Here is a 13,553-nt window from a genome sequence, read left to right as displayed (position 1 = left end):
GGTTTGGACACCATTACAAGGGTTAGATGTAAAAGTTTTTTTTTTCATGTCCTATTTGTGGCTAGCTTATGCAAACATAATTGATTTCTACATACTGATCTTATGCTTAGTGGTCTGGCAAAATTCATGTATTTACTCTAATAATTTATCTGTAGATTCTTTCAGATTTTCTAAGTATGCAGTCCTGTCATTTGTGAAAAACAATGAGTTGATATTTTTCTTCCTAATCTTGTACACTCAGAAATATTTTCCTTCCTCATTGCTCTCGTTAGGACCTCGACACAGAATAGAATTTTTGATAACAAGCTATCCCCAAACTCCAGGGAAAAGTGTCTGATATTTTGTTATCAAGTGTAATATTTGCTATAAATTTATCAGTTTCAGGAGTGTCTTTTGATTCTTTTTTTAGTCAAAACAGACACTGAATTCTGTATGCGTTTTTGCATTTATTAAGACGATTATGTAACTTTTCTCCTGTATTCCACTCACACGGCAATTTGAGCCTGAGCTCTAATTGTTAAAAGCCTGGTCTCTTTCTGGTGATCCGTTAGTCCTTCGACGCGGCCTCAACTAAAAACCTGAATACTTGTGATGCTGGTATAGCCTGAATTCTGATTTTTGCGCCCCCAACTCTATGAAGCCACCGAAAGTTCTCGACCTCTCGTTTGCTATTGTAGACAATTCTTTGATGAGCTTTCTTTTGCCTTTAACCATATATATATATATATATATATATATATATATATATATATATATATATATATATAATAATGTCCTTTTTAAGGGCAGTCTTAGGTTCACAGCAAAATTAAGAGGACGTACAGAGATTTCCTGCACGCGTGGAGCCTTCCTACCCTCCCCCTCGCTAGAGGTGATGACTGACGTGTCGTCATCACCCTCAGGCATTAATAAGACCTGTTAGGGTTCACTTGGGTGTCGTACATCCCATGGGTTTGGGCAAACGTGTGACCACATATGCCCTATGGAGTATTTTCACTGCCCTAAAATCCTCCGTGCTCCCCCGGTTCACCCCTCCCCCCCCCGCCTCCCCCCCGCCCCCTGACTTTTTGCAAATCCTCCCAAGTGTGAGTTTTGCTGGGTCAGAGCATGACCCTGTGGAAAGACTCGTGTTCTCTTCCCGCAGTCCCTGGAGGTGCTCTCCGGTGGGCCACGTGCAGGATTCCGGCACGTCCCAGTAAGGGGGCTCCGGTGAGCTGGGTGCCCACCGCCGAGGGCAGGGAGTCAGGAGACGCTAGCGTGGGACCGAGCTCCGAGCCCCAGCGAGAAGCAGGCCTGCAGCTCGGCCAGTGGAGCACAGGGTAAGTGACCTCTGAGTGCAGACCGCCCTCCTTCCCAAAGTCCAGCTGAGACACCACAAACAGAACAAATTCATTCATGGAATAATTTGTTGTCAAATCCAATTTCGGTGTTTCCAACAGGGCAATTTTTCCCAACCGCGTCAGCTTGTTTAGTTTTTAGACGGCCGCTGGACACAAACATTGACTTGTGTCCATGAATAATTTAAAAGGGACTCCCCCACGCTTAGCCGTGATCAGCTCCCCATCAGCTTCTTTCGTGATGGTTCCTCCTTTCTCACGCCCTTCCCAGACTCTGGGGAGGTCATCCGTGTTTGGATGGTGCTGTCAGGGAAAGCCGACACTCTGACGCCGTCAGGGAGGCAGGACGGAATCACCCCGCGGGCGGTTTATCTCAGCGGCCGGCCATGAGAATGAATTTGTTAGCGCTGGTCCTCGTGAACCCCCTCGTGAACCCCCTCCCAGCCGGTCAGTGGGGCTGTGGGGGCCGCCGGAGCATCTTAGGCAGGAGTCGGCTGGCCACGCTTAGGTGTTGGGACCACAGGTGGTCCTCGGAACAGCAGCACCCCTGCCACCTGGGAGCACACCAGAGTCTCCGACCTCAGCCTGGGCTGCGCGCTCGCCGGCCCCCTGGCCCACCTGCCCCTCCTGACCGTGGAGCTGGCTTTACCAAATACCACTGCCTGCTCCTGGAGGAGCCATGGGAGCTCAGGGTCGGCCAGGAAGCCGCGGTGGTTGTTCAGGGAGGAGAAGACGGGACTGAGCTAGCTAGGCTGAGTTAGCGGATGCCCAAGCCTATGGCTGCGGCTTGTAGCGAGGCCGTCCTGGGGGGGGGGGGTCTGCTCTGCTTGGGCCCCTCTGCCTCCCCAGCACCCCGTGTCTTGCCACAAGCCTCCTGTCCCTCTCCAGCCCAGAGCATTCTGCCCCTCGTGTCTGCCCCTCCACCCCGCCCGCCGCTCATCCCCCTCCTTTCCCAGGCACCTCACGCTCCTGCAAGACCTCATTGGGGTCTCTCCTGCATTCAGGGTTTCCCGACATTGGCCCGACCTGCTGCAGCCACACGTCCCACTCACCCCTGCAGACTCCACTGTCCTGACGGGGGGAGGGGCACACAGCTTTCAGACCCTAAACCTCATCCCGAGTCCCCTAACGCTCCGGCCCTGGTGGCTCTGTGTCACCTCAGTGCTGCTCTCACCATGGTCTTCCTTTCGCCGCAAGATCGTATTTGCTGTGACATTTTCTGGGGCTCACGTATTACGGGCATATTGTCCGTGTTAGGGAGATGTTAAAAGGACAAGGAAGATCGTCAAACTCTCTCCAGAACCAACCACCCAGAGATAATCGCCGCTGGGAATCTGGCACAGCTTCCCCCTGACGATGCGCTCCGGAAGTCCAGTGCCTAGAGCCCGGGCCGGGGCTGAGGAGGGTCAGGCCCCAGACGGGACACAGAGCCACAGCCCCGCACCTCCTGTGGGCATCAAGGACCACACGTCACCTGTGAGCCTCTAAGTCACCACGAGGAGGTGGACGGACCTCAGGGCCCCGGGAAGCCAGCCCAATTTAAAGAGCAGAGTGTAGGGGTGGTTAGCGGTTGAGAGCTAGGGAGGGACAGGCTCCTGAGACCTGCGTCTGCCAAGGCCTCCCCCAGTGCCCAGCGCTGCTGCCGTGTGACCCCAGGCCTGGCAATCCCTGCCCTGAGGGGCTCACAGCCTGGAAGATAAGTCACAGCCATCTGGCCTGACCTGAGCCGTCCATTGGTGGCTCTGCAAAGCTGTGCACCTCTGGTCAGTCTGAGGTGACCCCTGGGTGTCCAAGTGTCCAACCAGGATGGAGGGCTGCCTGGGGGAGCAGGGAGACCGGCCAGGCTGGGGGTGCAGAGCCTGGGAGGTGGGTGGAGAAGGAGGTGGTGGGACACGCCGGGGACCTGGAGCCCCGGGGGAAGGGGGCCTCCTGGTCTCTGGGAACAGCCGGGCAAAGGCCACGCGGGAGACGGTGTAGGAGCCAGAGCCTGACGCGGGGCCAGGCGCAGTGGGCGGGGGCACTTAGGCACCCGAAGGAATCCTTGCTGCGGGGAGGGCGCTCTGGAAGTGATCTCACGAGGTTAAATGCGTCCTTATCAAGAGGGACGGCGACACTCAGCCTGCGTGCTGTGAGTGTATCTGCGGCCCCTTCCTTCCCCAAATGGGACATAACACACAACTGCAATTATTTCTAAAATCCTAAATTGGCTTCTTTTCTCTAGGAAAATGGCCCTTGTTTCAGTTAATTCCTATCCCGGGGAAGCAGGGAGGCATGTGATCAGAGAGGAGTTGAGGCCGTGTGGGCGGCCCCCCTTGATTCTTTTATGGGAATCAAATTAAGCCAGCATTGACGGAGAACCCATGCGGGCAGGGAGGGAGGGTGGGAGCTGCAGCCCCGCGGGGAGTCCCCTGCACCCCAGGGCTCACAGCCTGAGTCGCTCTGGGGTAACAGACGGAGCGCGTGCGGAGGGAGGGCCGGCCGCCGCACAGCGGTCAGGGAGAGGCCGTCAGGTCAGCGAACGTGGTCGGAGGCTGGGGGGCCGACGGGGCAGGAACCCTCAGGAGACACTGGCAGGTTGAGCAGTCTCCATCCACCTGTTGCCGTTTGATCCCACGAGAAGCCCTGAGCGTCGGTGGCGGCCGCCCAAGTACGCGGACGTTGGAGCTGGGGCACAGAGAGCTGGGCGGTGAACACGGCGGCTGCCGACGGCGGAGCGCCAAGCATTTAATTTAATTTTACTGGTACCTGGCAAGGTAGACATTTCTATGCCCACTTTGCAGATGAGGAGACTGAGGCCCTGAGAGAGGGGTCAGTGGCAGAGCCAGGGCTCAGACCCAGATCACAGCCGGGGTGGCGCCCGGGGACAGCGGGACCAGAGGGGAGAACCACGGAGGGGGGAGGGGCAGAGACGCTGCCCTATCTTTGTCCTTTGCTCTGACCCACGTGGTGGGGCCACGGAGGGATTGAGCAGAACAGTGACGTGACCCTACTCACGTTTTAATAGGGTCACTCTAGCCACCATGTATAATGTGGATAATGACTGCATGGACGAGGACACATCCCCCCGACGGCGATGATCCAAGGGCAAGATGAGGGCAGCCTCCTGGGTCCATGTGCAGGAGCAGAGCGGGCGGTGAGGTTCCGGTCAGGTTCCCGATGCCACGTGAGGGTGTGGCCAGTTTGCTGATGGGTTGGGAAAGCCAGGGGTCAAGGAGGACACGGCGGGAGGGGGAAGCAGTGAGGTCTGAGCACCCGGGAAAACGGGGCTGCCACGAACAGAGCTGCCACGCAGCGGGAGTTGGGTTTGAGCGCAGCAAGCGTCCGCGGCTCGTCAGCCCCTCCGGCTGCCATGTCGTCTGCCACGCGGGTCAGAGCTTTGACGCAGCGCCCCGCAGCCCCGCATGCTGGGCCTGCTGCGTGAAATGCCCTTCTGACCCATCGCCGGTCTTTCTCCAAGTCCTCAGCAAGCACGCCACGACCCGGCCACTTCCGTGCACGATCTCTGGTGCACCTGCCTGTCCGGGGCGGCGTCTGTCCTGCCCTCGGACACTGAGCGCCCCGCGGGAGCCGCACCTCCTCCATCTCGGATGCTCGGCCTGGCGTGGGGTTTCGGAACAAGGGCTGTGGCATGAAACGAAGTTGGAACCCCAGACCTGCCGCTTTGGAGCTGTGGCCGGTGAGCTATGTGCTCGACTACTCTGAGCCTCGGTTTCCCTGTCTGTAAAACGGGGACGACGGTGGGGGCTCTAAGTGTTAGAGGAGTAAGCGAGCCAGTTCCTGTGATGTGCTTGGTGCGGGGCTTGCGCTACGGGCCGTAAGCAAACGTTACTAACGAGAGCGCGGCTCGTGCTCGCCTTGTCCCGGGGCCGCGAGGGGGGTGGATGGAGGGCGGCGGCGGCTGGGAGGAAGGCGCTGACTGACCGAGCCCGGGGGATCCCACACGGTCCGGCCCCAGCCAGCCCTCCGCTGTCAAACAGCTGAGTCTGCTCACGTGGCAGGAGTCGCTCAGCGCAAGATTTCCCCGCCGCGGGCGCGGGAGGCCTGACCTTTCAGCAGTATTTACAGTATCGACCAGCTAATTTTAGACCCGGCGTCAGCAGATAACATAGTGAAGGGGCCTTCCCCGCTGCCCCAGACAGCACTCCTGGCCACGTCACTCGCACACAGAGCACGGCCTTACTGGACGCCCGCCCTGGGCCGGGCCTGGGCATCCATGCTGTCCTCGCAGAGGGGCCAGAGAGAAGGGGTTCTTCCAAGGTGGTGGCCTGTGGGATTCGGGTCTAGGCTCTCATCTGGCCGGATATCGGCGCCCAGGTGCCTTGACTTTCCCTGGCCCTCACCAGACACTGCAGCCCCCTCCCAGGCTCTGCTAATGCCCAGCTCCAGGCCGAGCCCCTGGTGGGGGGGCCGCCTTCTCTGGGCCTCGTCCCAACAATCCGCCGCTCCGCTCTGAGCCCACATCCCTCCCTGCACGGCTGGCCTGCAGCAGCAAGCAGGGGCCAACTGGATGGAGGGGGCTTTCCTGTCTGTGTCCTGCCTGGAGGAGGCTTTCCTTATACACGGAATCGAAGGTCTCCCGTAAGGCTCAGCCACAGACCTCAACCCCCTGGGTCCCCGCAGCCCCACCGACGTGGATGCAGCAGCTGAAGGGGACCCAGGACACGGATCTGCTGTCCGTGGCCGGAGGACACGAGTGCCCCAACCACCTTGCCCACGGGAGAGAGCTGTGGGTGGAGCAGACTTCCGGGCCCTTCCCTGCCGACTGCGTTACTGAGCGGTGGGAGGGTTTCTAGCGGGAAAGACTCAGCTCCAAGGGGTCACAAACCACACGTCAACGTTCAGTGAACTTGGAGGCACCCGGAAGTGGAGGGGAGAGAGAACTTTCCGATAAGTCGCAATAATCCTGCTCGGAAGGCAGTTGCCGTGGTTACCCCAAAGTCTTCGGGGCTGTTTCTGAAGGGGGCAGGAGCCAGCAGGTGTTTGCCCAGCAAGCCCGACTGACCGCGATGGCATGGGGGGTGTGTGGTGAGTGCTGGGCCCCCCAAAACCCTCGAGGGAGCAGGGAGACCGAGGCCTGATCGCACGGCGGTCACGCCCACAGCTCTCTGAGCACCGGGCAGGCACTGTGCCAGGTGCTTGGCACCCCTATTTCACTGACCCTTGCAGCGTCTGCAGGAAGGAGGTGATAGTCCCATCAGGGGAGCAGACACTCAGGCCTTGCTGATTGCACACAATGGTCCAGCCGATCCCTGGGACTCGGAGCCCCGGGGGTGGCCACGGAGTCCATTCTGCACCAGCAAGGACAGGTCCTGGGGCCTGAAGGCAGCATGGGCGGATGGAGCTCCTGTCTGGCCGTGCTCACCTGCTCAGCGCACCTGGGCAGGCCGTCTGTCTCTATCCCTTGCCGTCTGTCTCTATCCCTTGCACGCTCGGCCCCTCGTGCATTCGTGTTTTCCAGTTACTGGCTAATTGCGGAAACACACTTCTGTCCCTGATGGGCACCAGGACCTGTGCTGGCCCCAGAAACAGCGAGACGAAATGCCAGTCCCTGCCCTCAAGGTGCCCGTGGTCTGGAGGGGAGCACACAGGCGTATGAGCCCTCCCTGGTTTCTTCTGCGATTCAAGGAGGTGGGGAAGCTCTTGACACCCAGAGTCCAGGGCCAGCTCTCCCCGGGAAGCAAGAGGGTTTACTGAGCGTGGCCTCCGACGTGGGAAAGGAACAGGCAGAGTGAGCTCAGCGCTGCTGCCTGAGAGGAGCCTGCAAGCCAGCTCGGTCCTGGTGGGAGTTGGACACTGGGCTTCTGGAACATTCTCTGAAGGATGAGCCGGCCTGTCATAACTGGACCGAACCAATCACGTGCCTGACGTGGTAGCGTGCTGTCCAAGGAGTCGGGCTTGGTGGTGGGCGTGAGGCCAGCCATGCCCAAACGATCAGCTCCCGTGAACCACCCGCACTCGGAGTCTCACACGGGCTTCCCTGGGCGGAAACACCACCCACACGTGGCTGCATGGCCGTGTTCTCGGAGCTGGGGAAGGGAGCTTGTGCAGGGTGGCCGGCCAGGGGGGAGAGCCCTGGTCACCTGGACAGAGATTCCTCCAGACGCCCTGGTGAACTTCTCCCCTGCTGTTGGCCATCTTTTCCCTGCAATAAACCACGGCCATGGGGAACAGCTCTACGCCGAGTGCAGGCATCCTTCTAGCGGATCGGTGCGCATGGAGGTGGTCTTGGGGACCCCCGGCCAGGACAGGGGAGTGAGGCTGTCAAGGGACAGCAGGGGGCGAGGGTGTTCCAGGTACCAGTAACAGCAAACTCAGGGAAGACGGCCCACGGGAGGTGGGGGGTGTTGCCACCCCTGGAAACCTTGGGGAGGTCACGTCCACCAGGCAAGGTGCCCTGGTCTGATCTCAGAGCAGAGGGAAGCACCAGGTGCAGGTAGAAAAGGAAACAACAGTCTAGGATTTCCCGGCGTAGCCCGTCGTCCCCGAGACCTGGGGCAGCCACGTGGTCTCTGGCGTAAGCAGGGAGTGTGGGGGAGTCGTGCCTGCGTCGGGAAGGTGGGGGACGGAAGCAAATGTGTGTTGAACGCCTCGCAGAGTATCTCACACGTGCTTCGGGCACAGAGGCCACAGGTTTGTTTCCTTCTGAAATTGGGCCAGATTCAGCCGCACTGAAGCTCCCTTGCGAGTTCCTCGGGGATCCCAGGATGTCTGCTTCCTCCTCCCCGTGAGCTCAGCAGGTGTTGAAAGGTGCATTTGAAGGCAGAGGGTCAGCTCTCCAGCTGCTTCCGCAGTTTCAGAAATCTGCCTAAGGCTCCCCTCGTCTGGACCTGCTCCCAGCAGGTGCGTCTGACCCTGGAGTCCGCTCCCACCACCTCCAGGCAGGCGAGAGCCTCACCGCCCTCATTCTGAGCCCGTTGGCTCATCTACGCGTCCACTCCCACGTCTGTCCACCCGACAGACCGTCCGCTGAGTCCCCGCGAGGGGTCAGGTAGCTGGCCGGGCACGAAGGACACAGGGACACGTCTGGCACTGGACACAGCCCACAGCCTGCCTGTCTTGCCTCTTCCATGCCCCACTTTGCTAATCCATCGATTCAACAAGTTTCTGTGGCGGTCACCCTGCCGGGAGCCCTGGACGCAGCAGACAGCAAGGCCGATGTGCCTCCTGCCTTTCATGAATGAGCACTGATTACTTTCGGGAGCCGCTAATCTGGGTGAGCCAGACGTGAGGTCAGGGGATGCAGGGGTGGGGGACGGGGGCCGGCGCTGCGGGGATACACGCCGTGAAGGGGCAGGCGCCTCCGGAGCCCACGGCGGGGACCGACCTTGGTCGGTTTTGTATTCGTTTTTAATGCGATAAAATATCCATAACATAACATTTGCTGTTTTAGCCATTTTTAAGTGTACAATTCAGGGCATTAATTACATGCACAGTGTCGTGCACTTGTGACCTGTCTCAGTTTCCCAAACTTGCTCGTCTTCCTGAACCGCAGCTCTGATCCCAAGAACAGTCACGTCCCTGTCCCTGCTCCCCCTGCAGCCGCTACTGGTCTCTGATGTGGACGCCCTGCCCCCCGTGACTTGGCTGATTCTAGAGACATCGTGTCCGTGGACTCACACACAGTCTGTCCTTTTGCGGTTCCCGCGTGTTGGAGCACGGGTCAGAGCCCGTGAGCCCCACGGCACAGCTGCACCACGTTTTGTTCACCCGCCCCTCGGTCAGTGCACCTGGAGCTCTTTCCGTCTTTTGGCGGCTGAGAATACGCACGTGAAGCCTCCGCGTGACTCCCTGTTTTCAGCTATATGGTCTTTTATGCTTGGATTTAGGTGCACGGAATCGGATGAAACACAATCCTCGTGTCATTTCACGGCCTTCCTGGCCACCCCCGCCTCCAAACCCATTCGCTGAGTCCTCAACCCCGAGTGACTGTATTTGGAGATGAGGTCGTCAGGGTTCCCGCAGGTGTGGCATCTGTGCAAGAAGACGACAGGACGTGGGAGGGTCGCTCGCGGAGGGAGGCCATGGGAGCGCACGGGGAGCCGGCGGTCTCAGACCTCCAGTGTCTGGAACCATGGGGAAACGCACCTGCGGAGGCCGCGCCCCCACAGGTAGCCTTGTTACACCGGCCCGAGCAGAATTAGTTCACGCACACGTTTGTCTTTGGTTCACCTGGGACCCGGCTTGATGAAGGAATTACCAGTTACGCGGCTGCCGCGAGTTTCCGTGGTCATAGTGTAGCTTTCACTGAGACTAGTGTCTGGGCGTGTTCTGTCTTCTTCCCGCGAGAACTCGCCTTACTGGGGACGAGGGGGGTGTGGGCGTCAGGGTGCATTTCCTCCTGTAGGATCTGCACACGGACACTCACAGCCGCTTTATTCCGCATCGCCCAAACTCGGAAGCCACCGACGTGTCCTTCAGTGGCTCCGTGGATGGACAGACAACAGGGTATTAGCATGAAACAGACACGCGCTGGGGCCACGAGAAGACACGGAGGGGCGCAAAGTGCTTATTGCAGCCAGTCTGAAAAGGCCCAGCGTGAACCGTGGCCTCTGGGTGCTGCCGTGGCCGTGCGGGGTTCGTCTGTGGTGATGCACGCCCCACCCCGACGGGGGCTTGATAACGGGGGGCCGCTGCCTGTGCGGCACGTGGTAGAGGTGGACTGTTGCACCTTCCGCTCGGTCATGCCCTGAAGCAAACCCTATTCTAACAATTAGAGGCTGTGTTGTCGAACGTTCTCTCTGATCCTCAGAGACACTTGTCGCACTCGGTAGGTCCCTCCGTGCGGGAGGCCTGCTCTGGCCTGAGACGCCGCGGGACGGGTGGGGGTGCATCCGCAGGAATCGGGGGTCGGTACCAGCAAGCCGCTCGTGAAACAGGCCGAAAGCCTCCTGTTCCCCCTGGTTTCTGGCCACATAAACCCACATGTTTGTCTTTATCTGTACTTTTTATATTATTTCACAATTGGTTCAAAATCTGAGAGGGATACCATTTATCTACTATTTTATTTTATTTTTTAGGTTTTTATTTATTTGACAGAGAGAGAGAGCACGAGCAGGGGGAGAGGCAGAGGGGGAAGCAGGCTCCCCGCTGAGCAGGGAGCCCGATGCGGGACTCGATCCCAGGACCCGAAGATCATGACCTGAGCCGAAGGCAGACGCTTCACCCACTGAGCCACCCAGGCGCCCTGGGGTACCATTTATTAAGAATTTCCTCAAAGATCCTCATTATTCGTTCCATTGGGGGAGAAAAAACAACAGCTAGAATTCGGGAAGCCAAACACCAATGTGGAAGGTTCGGGGCAGCCAGAGCCCGCGGCTGTGACCTTGGTGGTTTCCAGAGGCTCTGATCAGGCCGTGGGTTTTCTACAGATGGATGGTCGTCTTTCGACACTTCCCGTGTGGGCTGAAAGGTCATGCCGCAGGCCGTGTGATACGTGGACCACGTGACCGCCTTCTGACGCGTTGCAGCAAAAACTGGGACCTGGGAACAGCCTGGGGGCACCCTAGTCCCACTGGGCTTTTGAAGCTGAGCCAAAGGAGAGTAAGGCGGGGTGCCCTGGTTCCTGACCGCTGCATCAGACCTGGCTGACGGGCATGGCTGGGGGTGCTGGCTGGACCCCCGTCCCCCTCCCTGCGGCCGGCTCACCCCCAAAAGGATGGAAACTCGGCTGGGGGAGAAGGCAGCGCCTCGGACACCTTGCTTCGTGACGGGGACGAGGAAGAGGTGCGTCGGGCTGGATTCACCTGCATCTCGCTTCGTGGGAGCCATGGCCCCCGGAGTCCATGGGCTGAGTCTGCTTAGTCCCGGGAGTCCCTGCCGAGCACAGCCTTTTTCTTCTTCTGCACCCTCACCTGGCAGGGATCGTAAGGGAGGTGGGGCCAGTTCTGGAAACACCTTTGATGACGAGAACCCCGCCCACCGCTGCACCCTCAGCCCACGGGGTCAGGGCCACGGAGCAGATTCTGCTCCTCTCTTTGGTCTGAGGACCCAAGTGAATAATTCAGGAGTGTCTCCGCTCCTCCAGCGTGTTTGGCGGCGGTAATTAAGCTAAGGTTCTGCTGGGAATGCCGTGTTTCCAGTGTTTCCGGACCTCTGACCCCGGTGAATTTAATTCTGCTCCTTTCATAATTTCTGGGAGTATAGATTCTGTCGAGTGAGCCGTTCCCTCCTGCGGAAATGAACTTAGACCCTGAAGCAGCCACTGCATATTCAGGAAGACGGAGCCCTGCTGGGCTTGGGCGCAGGCGGGAGTGGTAAGCCGCGTGCTCTGGAGGCAGCTGGGGGCCGGGCGACCCTGCCTGCGTGTGCGGGGCTGGGGGCAGGTGGGCTGCCCCGGACAGAAGAACTGCCTGCCCGAGATTGCACGGTGACCAGGGCTGGAAAGGCAAGCCCCTCCTCCATCATTCATGCCTTCTTTTATGCAACAAAGTTTATATTCCAGGCACTGGACTGGGTACAGGAGAAGGCAAAGATGAGAAATGCATGGTCCTCGAGGGGTCCCTTATGGCCGTTGAGGGAAACATAGATGCACGTGGAAGACAGGTATAGTGGGATCAAGGCGCTCGGAGCATAAGGTCATCCTGTAGTCTGGACTCTACTGAGGAGCACCTGACCCTGGAGGGGTTCAAGCCCCCCTCTGCAGAGCCTTGGAACTGAATCAGGAGGCTTGCCGTGGCTAGAGCCATCAGAAAAAGTTAAGGGGGAGGAAATGGGTTTCTACCTTGTGGCTGAGTTGAGGAAGATGCTGGACTGCAGAGAGAGAAAGAGACGGAGGGTCAGAGAGGGAGGAAGGGGAATGAGGCCCTTCCTCAGACAAAAACAGGAGTTAAGTGGGAGCTTCCTGCATTTCCGGGGTTAGATTCCGGGCCCCACTGTGGGGTCCTTGGGGTTCTGTAGGACGCCCCATGTTCTCACAACCAGACCTGCTTTCGGCCTAAGCTAGCCGGAGCGGGCTTCTGACGCTCGCAGACAGAGGTGTCGACCGCGATTGTGCTGAGCTGGCTCGGGTGTGTGTCGGGCAAGAGGGGCGGCCCGGGGGCTGGGGCCGGGGGGATGCCTCATCTCCTGAGAGGGGAAGGCTTATCAGAGGATCCTGTTACATCCCCGTCTCGGGGAGGAACGGCGGGGACAAACACAGGCAAATAGTCGTTGTGCCGCACTCTCTCCTAAGTGCTCCGGGAGGGTCTGCAGATAGGCCTGGGGGGCAGCCTGGGAAGCAGACACAGCATGATCCCATTTCTCAGATGGGAAACTGAGGCCGCCAGGGGCCATGTTGCTCAACCACGGCCAGGCGACTCAGAAGCAGGAGGGCAGAGATCTGCACCGAGGACCCTGGCTTGTCCTGCGGTGGGCCTGGGGGACTTCCGGCCAGCCCCGCCCCCCAGGTTTATCCCACGGACAAGGGACAAGGAGCAGGCAGCCTGGGCCTCCCACTAAGGATGGTGGCTCCGGGCACCACTGCACAATTTGCAGGGCCTGGCACAGAATGAGAATGTGGGAGACCCCTGTTTGCACATGGTCAAGAGTTTCAAGGGGACACCATTAAAGCAGGTGCTGCCCTTCCGACCTCGGGCTGCCCAGGAAGGCGGCCTGGGGCCTGGGCAGCCGCAGCACCGTTTCCTGCCTGGGGCTCAGCGGGGAGCGTGGCGGGTGTTGCAGCCCCACTGAGGGCAGGCCGGGCCCTTCGTGCAAGGCTGGAGGGTTTGGCTTTCATCCTGGAGGGGCCCGGGAGCCAGCGGAGGGTTCCGAGGGACCGGGCGATCCGCTCTGAGTTTGTGCTCTCGCAAGGCTGGTGGCTGAGAGCGCGACGAGGGGGGAGGGCGTCATTGCTAAGCGGAATTCTGACGGGGATGTCTCTACGCGGGCTGCTCAGGACCTTTGGACGGTGTGGAGGGTCCAGCCGAGAAAGTTCAGAGGCCGAGGTGGGGAAGGACGCATTGAGGGGATGTTGAAACCATTAACACGGTATTTTTGAAAAAGTCTCAGCTGGTGGAAAATATTTAAATAGAAGTCATTAGTGAGCATATTTCTGAAGCCAACAGTGCCTAATAAGCCAAAATTGCTTTCCCTAAAAACGAAACCTATTGAAGGTTTTCAGCCCCCTTTCTGAAGTGCTCAATAAGGGAGGGAAAAAAATCCATAGCTCTCCCTGGATGGAAATTGCTGAGAGGCGGGAGCGCTTTCTGGTTCGGCATTGTCCAACCACAGTGATACAAA

The sequence above is a fragment of the Ursus americanus genome, chromosome 14 (assembly GCF_024610735.1).
Source record: "Ursus americanus isolate L20-20 chromosome 14, mUrsAme1.1.p, whole genome shotgun sequence".
NCBI classification, from domain to species: Eukaryota; Metazoa; Chordata; class Mammalia; order Carnivora; family Ursidae; genus Ursus; species Ursus americanus.
The sequence above is the reverse complement of the archived record's forward strand: the minus strand, read 5'-3'. Positions refer to the sequence as shown.